The 7,127-nt window shown below is 49.3% G+C and overlaps 1 non-coding gene across 1 annotated transcript; it reads right to left on the bottom strand.

Moving 5' to 3' along the window:
* Positions 1–3,574: 3,574 nt before the first annotated feature.
* Positions 3,575–3,647, bottom strand: Trnak-uuu (transfer RNA lysine (anticodon UUU)). The gene has a single exon. It is a non-coding gene; the product is annotated as a tRNA-Lys (tRNA).
* Positions 3,648–7,127: the final 3,480 nt, after the last annotated feature.

Genomic DNA, 7,127 nt, shown 5'->3' with positions numbered 1-7,127 from the left:
TACGATGCATCTTCTCCTTCCGTCCGCTTTTCATCGGTTTTTTTTATTTGCTGTTGCTCGGGGGATCTTTCCGTTTAATGGTCAAGCGGTGTCGCTCGCTTCGAACTCGCGGCCCATTCGCAGCTGCATGATGCAGATTCCACTTTCGAAATCCGCACGTTTTTTTTGCAGCAGCAGCAGCAGCAATTTTTTCCATCCCGAAGAGGGTTGAAGGAAGCATTACACCGGTTTATGCTCGCTAAAGATGCCGAAGAAAGTGTGTGTGTGGAGCGCAACTTCAATAGAGCTGCTATGGCAGCAGCATTAAGCAGCCAGCCTCCCCCCCGTTTAGCCTCATTTCTTATGGTTTTAGACCGGTGTCTTCGACCCCGGCCTTCCTCCCCGACCCAACGGACACCACCACAGTTCGGTTGCCGTACCGTATTATGCAAATGATATACGATTGTGCGATGAAGCGCTGAAGCCAAAGAACGCCAGAACAGACCGTGACGACCCTCGGAGGATGTACGGTCGTCGCCGCTGGTGCTGCTGCTGCTGCTGCTGCTGAACGATGATTATGCTGCTGATGTTGATCGCCATAAGAAGCGTCGTTTGTTGATGAAGATGAGAGAGAGTGAGAGCATAAGATGGGTTTGTAGCAGGCTATGCAGACTGCCATGCGGATGATGATGATGATGATGTTATCATTGATATGGAAAACATGTTGTAGCCCGGCTCTCAAAACCACCACCAACACCACCACCACCACCACCAACAGCAGCAGCAGCATCGCGAAGGTTTACATTCGATGAAATCTTTCCTCCCGTGCGCCAGGAATAGGTTGGCAGACCGTTGAGCTGGAAAAGTAAATTTCTGCAAATTAAGACCTCAACCGCGACCCCGCGACGGTCCTGCTCCTTCGCTGCCGCCTATCATGCTCAAGATCGTCGGCAAAGGCAAACGAAATGGCTCCAAGATGCGCCCGGGAGCGAGCGATAAGCGAGGAGCGGCGAAGATACCGAACGGCGAAACAAAATGGAGGAAAACGATGTGGTGATCGAGAGCAAAAACAGATGGAAAGTGATGGAATTTCGCTCTAACTTTCTCATTCTCTCCCTCTCTTTTACAGGCTTTCGCCTCGTTTACAACGGGGGAAGGAGCGCCAGCAGCTTCAGCCTTATGCTATTGCATTGCTTTGTTTCGCTAAGCGGCGGGTCCCAGAATTCCGTTCCGAACCGTATCCGTTGAATGCGCCTTTCATTTTGCGTGAAATCATCTCCTTCCCGGGGTACATTATGCAAAACAAGCGTCCTTACCGTCGCGCCATACCGTATCGTGCAGAAGAGGCACCTCGCCGAGGGCTGGCTGGCTGGCTGGCTGGCCACGGTGGTTATGCAGCTTGCTGCGCCCGAACATGGATGTGCACTTTCGCGTGCAGCGAACTCGTCGTTAGCTTAGCTTTTAATACATATTTATATCTCCGTCTGTCGAGCTTTCTTTCGTAGCCAGCATTCAGCCAGCCGCGGTTATGATGGTTATGCTCGCTGGCAGAAATGGCATGCGGAAGCATCATCGGTGGAGTTTCTTCGTTTCTTCCATTTCTTTTGGATGCCATTGTAAAAGTAAAATGTAATGTTAGTGTTAGTGACGAGTGGGACTGGGAAGAGGGACATTAAAATGGTTCACAATGTTATGGTGCAACATTTTCTCCATGCGAATGTTGAATGTTGAAGAACAACGAAGGGCTGCAATGGAACATCGCGCACCGCACTTCATTCATCGCTAAGTCCCCTAGCAACCGATCAATCAAAATGAAGCCAGTGGCTGCTTTGGTTTCCAGCCCTTTTGTTTCAGCATGGTGGCAACAGGATTCGTGCCCTCGTCCCCGGTGGAACAAAATGGTCCGCCCATCCGAGTGTTGGTGGATGAAAAACGATGGCAGGAGAGATGCATTTTAATCCGCTTCTGCACCAGATGTGACGCGCGTCAGTCTGCTCGTGACAGCCAACCGGAAAGCGGAAACACTTGACACGAGCAATTACAACTACTTATGCTGCTGCTGCCGGTGGAAGCCGTCGTTCGTGCCTTAGCGGGAGGAAATTATTTTCATTTCAAACTGCACCCCGCAGTCCTCCCCCACCCCGCAAAAAGCACTCGACATTTCAAGGGCTTTGCCTGGCCGTTTGGGGCGGGAAATTAAGGAGCGAAATTAGTGAAACGATGGTCGCAACGAATTCATTACCTTGCAAAGTGCCACCAGCCATCGTCCGGTACTGTGGACGACCGTTGCTGCAGGTGGTGCTTCCCGGTGCCGAGGGCCCTTTTTCATTTCTTCGCAGAAATCTGAAAGCAGAAGTGGATGGAAATGTCAAGATTGTGCATCGGAATGCGTGTCGCGTCACTGTCCTTTTTTGTCACGCCGAGGAGCGCGGCTGCAGCAACAGATTCGTGATGCTGCTCCCGAGCTGCTCCAAGGATGCTTGCGTACTCGACACGTCCCCGTCACGTGCCATCAACGGGTGCTTACCGGGGTTGAAGGGTCTTGGACCTGCTGACGAACTCCCGAAAATGGCAAATAGTCCAGGGTAAGTCCACGAGCCATCGCCGACAATTCCACTCGAATGGCGCATGTAACGAGGGAAGGAACGAGAAAAGTCCCTCTCTCTCTTTCCCTTTCACTCTCACAAACAGAGAGAATTCTGTGAAGTACTCTCTTGTAGAGTGGCTTACAGGAGGTGTTGTGCGGCCAAAGCATCGAAACTATCAGCCATCAACCGGCTTCTCTCTCCTCGATGATGTCCTCAAGCGATGAAGATGGTTTCGCGCTTACCTTAGGACCTCATTTCACGCTAAATGGTTCTAAGCGGTCGCTTCTTTTCTTATCTTGGTAAGGAGGCGATGGCATCACCTCACAGGACACCTTCAAAGGCCGTGGTTTTATGGAGAATCCGTGGTGTGGCACCAAAAAAAAACAATAACAAAAATCGCGATCATTATGGAGGGCCTATGTTGTCGTTTTGCGCGAAAAAGCTTCGTGTCTCGCACCGATGCTAAATGCCTATTTAATTACATTTTAAAGAGCTTGCGACCAACTCCATAGTTGCTCCAGAGTTGCCGAGTCAAATGATAATTCGTTTTGGGTTTCGGTTTGCTTTTTTTCCGTTCCGACTTTCTATTTTGCTCCCTTTACAAATGGCTTTCAATTACTGCGAAAGGTGGTCATCGTTTTTATGCGGGGTAGAAATCTTAATAGACGATCTTCACGGGGCAAGTAAGCTGTATCTGTTCTTACGAGGCTGCAGCTTTTAGTAAAAATAAAGCATCAGTCCTGTTCTTGCCATTACTTTAGTAAGAAACTCAAATGTGAGCATTAAAGCGCTGGAGACGCACCCATTGCGTGATGTTACACTACTTTGCATATTTGCTTTGCCGTTCTACATATTTGCGTTGCCACACTACTTCTTAGCGCGCATGTGTTCAATTGTTATCTCTTCCATGGCGCCTACCGCATGCACTCAAGGTCACAGAGACTCCCGCAACGGACAACAGTGCGTAAAGGAGAGACAAATACGCATCTTCAAAAAAAGTTTCGCGCCGCCCGAATAGGGACTTGAACCCTAGACCGTTGGATTAAAAGTCCAACGCTCTACCGACTGAGCTATCCGGGCTCTGCAGAGGATCAACTAGCAGTAAAACACAATGCGCATAAAATGGAATGGAAAATAATTCCAGGTTGCCGGTCAGCAAAAGTGTTTACACAATTAGTGGTTTAGTATTCCAAGTAGGGGCAAGTAGTATCATTTACTATGTTGGCCGTTTTTGTCAACCGATCGAAACCATTCCCCGTATGCGCTTTGTAATATCCATTTCCTGCTTTTTCGGTTTCCGGTGAATTTGGATTATTCACCCTTTTTGGTTTCCTCTCTCGGAATCGTTTCTTTACTGCGCATAAAAAGAGGTCGCATTTTCTGGAGGTGTACACCCATTCTCCCCCATTCCACGCGCTGTTTGTAATGTGCTACGTAACGGTGACGGTGGTTTCGTGCGCAATGGTCAATGCGGCTGTCCAAGGGCTGCAGAACGAGTTTGCACGTTTCGTTCGCACCATGGCGAGAGCCCATGGTGGTGGAGACGGTTTTGGTTCAACCAAATAACTGTTAAAGATGATAATTAAAATCGTGTTTCAGTTCAGGCGAACAGTCGTGCTGGAATACTCTTTCCGTGGAATGGCCACCGAAATGCTGTTGCTCCCTGTTTGAACAGAACGGAGCATCACACGCGGAAAGATCAGGTTAGGTTGTAGAACGATTCTGGTCGTCAATAGAGTGCGCTAATGCTTTGGTTGTGCTTCACAACAACAGTAAACGTACATCATTTCATGCAAGATGCTCGATTAGGATGGAAATGATCGTTAAATCAGGTGAATAATATTTTAGAGCGAGTGCTTCTGGCAGAGTGGAATGAAACTCCTTTGTGGACATAATTTAATTTATTAAATCAATGATAAGATTAACTTCGCTTTTTGATTCACCTCACATAAGTTCTGGATCTAGTCATTCTGAGCTAGATTTTTGTTAAGCACATGAAGCAACAGCTGGACTCGGATCAACACAACATATTCTTTGTCGTTGCGCTGATTTCAGTTGTAGACCGACGCGCTAGCTGTGCCCTGGCGACCAATTTCTGCTGTTTAACAATCTGGCACCACATATTGAACGACCACCTGGCACGGTCTGAGTGAGTGTGTGTTCCAATATCGTGATCCTTGGATCAGACAAACGCTACACCAACGCGCACGTTCTCGTCCGCTACACTAAGCCGCCCTCGGCCATGGGCCCTGAAGCGATAATTCCTCAACATTATACAATATTGCAAACTCGAAGAGAGAGAGAGCGAGAAGATTCTGCTTCATTTACGCTCCTGTGTTGAGTGTTCTACGCAACGTAATTCAACGCCAACGAAGGGAGCGCAGACTGGTTGCGGATGTAAAGCAGATTAGGCTCATTTGCGAAATTACACGAGTTCATCAAGCGAAGCAATAATTCATCCAACGAACGAAGCCTCTGGAGGGGGAGGCGGGGCTGGCCTCTCCGACCGGCGCCCGGCCGGTTCTGTTATCATTTCTCCCGTCAAATTAGTGTCAATTGAAATTCAACCGGATCTTAAAACAAACGATCCCGCATCCCCCCGTACGCATCCCATCTCCATTGACGCTGGAAAGTGATACCTACTGGAAGGAGAGTAGGGCGGGTGGGTGCGATGTCTACTGACTGTCAGATCTTGCTGGTACGGCCGGCCGGCTCGGAAACCAACCCTAGCAGCAATGGCTCGATGGCTGCTGCAGGCTGCTCATGTTGCACGAGCGAGGAGTGTTTGACGGAAGGCATAAATTTATGAAGTTGTATCAATTTGTAGCAGTTGAGGCGCGCCTATCGCGCCTCATACCCGGGAGTCGGACCCGGGCGCGGATTTCGCGTGGCAGCGAAGCGAAGTCTAACTTTTGTCGGCCTCTCGTCTCGTCGTTTGCCACCAACGTCGCCGCCAGACTACTTCATCATCTGAGACGAGTGTTTTCTCTGTATTCTATTCCGTCTCTGCCTGTCGCTGGTGGTTCGCTTCCTTTCAGACATCTTAAGCGATGTTTGGTTTTGTTTTGTATAGATTTGTTTCATGTCTTGTTGATTTTTTTTGGTGGAGAAAAGTTGAGCAAGAGCGTTCTAAGGGGCGCTTTTTTTTTGCAAAGGCAGAGGGGCTGTGAGGATGGTACGCCAACAATCAAAGCATTACACATTCCGGTCCCGTGTCTAGGAGCAGCCCAAAAGTAGAAGCGGCATACCAGCCCGACATTACGCTAAATCAGAACCGATCTTGATCAAAATTTGGCCGGTCAACGGTCAACCGGCACGCCACCGGCGGCTGAAAACAGGCGGAAATATTGAGCACCGAGGCACCGGCGATTAGGCATAGTAGGCCGGTGAGCGCAAAACCGAAACGCCAACTTCGACATTCCAGGAAAGGCGAAGGAAAAGATTTATTGATTTCCCTCCAAAGTGACGCAACGCCCCGGGAATCGAGAAGGGGATTGCCGTTTTTGGCCGTAATTGGAAGCATCGAAGGGTGGCCACGGGAGTCACACAGCAGTAAATTATGATACAGCGCGCTAAGCGGCCGATGAAAGCGTCTACCTCGACGAAGAAATTCGATTTCTTAATCAGCAGAGCAGGGCTCAGACATTAATGTTGCGGTTGCCAAATAGCGTTGGTTGACGGTTCGCGGACGGATTTATCGCGTGACACCCAAAGGCAACAAATGGTGCTCCGCTGTCAAAGGATGGGCGCGGATCTTGTTTCAAATTAATGTTTGCTTTGGCTTCGCTATCAGCTTTTCATTAATGGAATTCAATGCGAATAGCATCGTACGATGTTTTAGCACCAATCATCGAACATTCAGAAACGGTTGTCCTTCTCCTTCTGGCAGTTTAGTCGCATACACGCTCAGAGCGTATTCGTTATGTTCGGGAATGAAAAATGGTTTGTTTCAATCCAATCGGTAATCGGCACCAGAATGTGTTGCAATGGGTGGCCGTCCTTCTCGTTCGATTTCACTAATGAAGCAAAGGGACGCGGAATTCGGATTTATGACATTCCGGGCTCCATCATTGGGCTCCATCAGATAGCGAGCTGTTCGGGGTTCGTTCGCATGCGTGGAACGAAAGATCAATCAAGAGAACCGTCTGCTCGCAGTGTGTGTGTGTGTGTTAGGTTGACATAATTTGATATGCTTCACCGGTAGCCGGTATGTTCGCGTGCGTTCATCCGAATTCGACAGTCGGAGCGCCGTTGATTCGATTACCGTACCGCAATTCGGCGAAAAACCGGAGAAAGGAACCATCTTCGCTTTCTGTCCTTATTGGAACAGGAGGACGAGGAGGAACTCACGCTGGTGGTGGTGGTGGTGGTGGAATTGAAGGACGAGCAAAATGAGACGCGCACGAATTGTAATAAATCTATTCTTCCTGGAATCCCGCGGAAAGGAGGCCCCGGTTAAGATCAATCGTCGTCGTCGTCGTCGTCGTCTTCGTCGTCGTCGCCCGGTGTTGCATGACGCATGGCGGATTCTTCGCGGGATTCCAATCGAGACGCGGCCGC

This window comes from Anopheles darlingi, chromosome 2 (genome assembly GCF_943734745.1).
Source record: "Anopheles darlingi chromosome 2, idAnoDarlMG_H_01, whole genome shotgun sequence".
NCBI lineage: Eukaryota > Metazoa > Arthropoda > Insecta > Diptera > Culicidae > Anopheles > Anopheles darlingi.
Note: the sequence above shows the minus strand (reverse complement) of the source record. Positions and strands in the feature narration are given on the sequence as shown.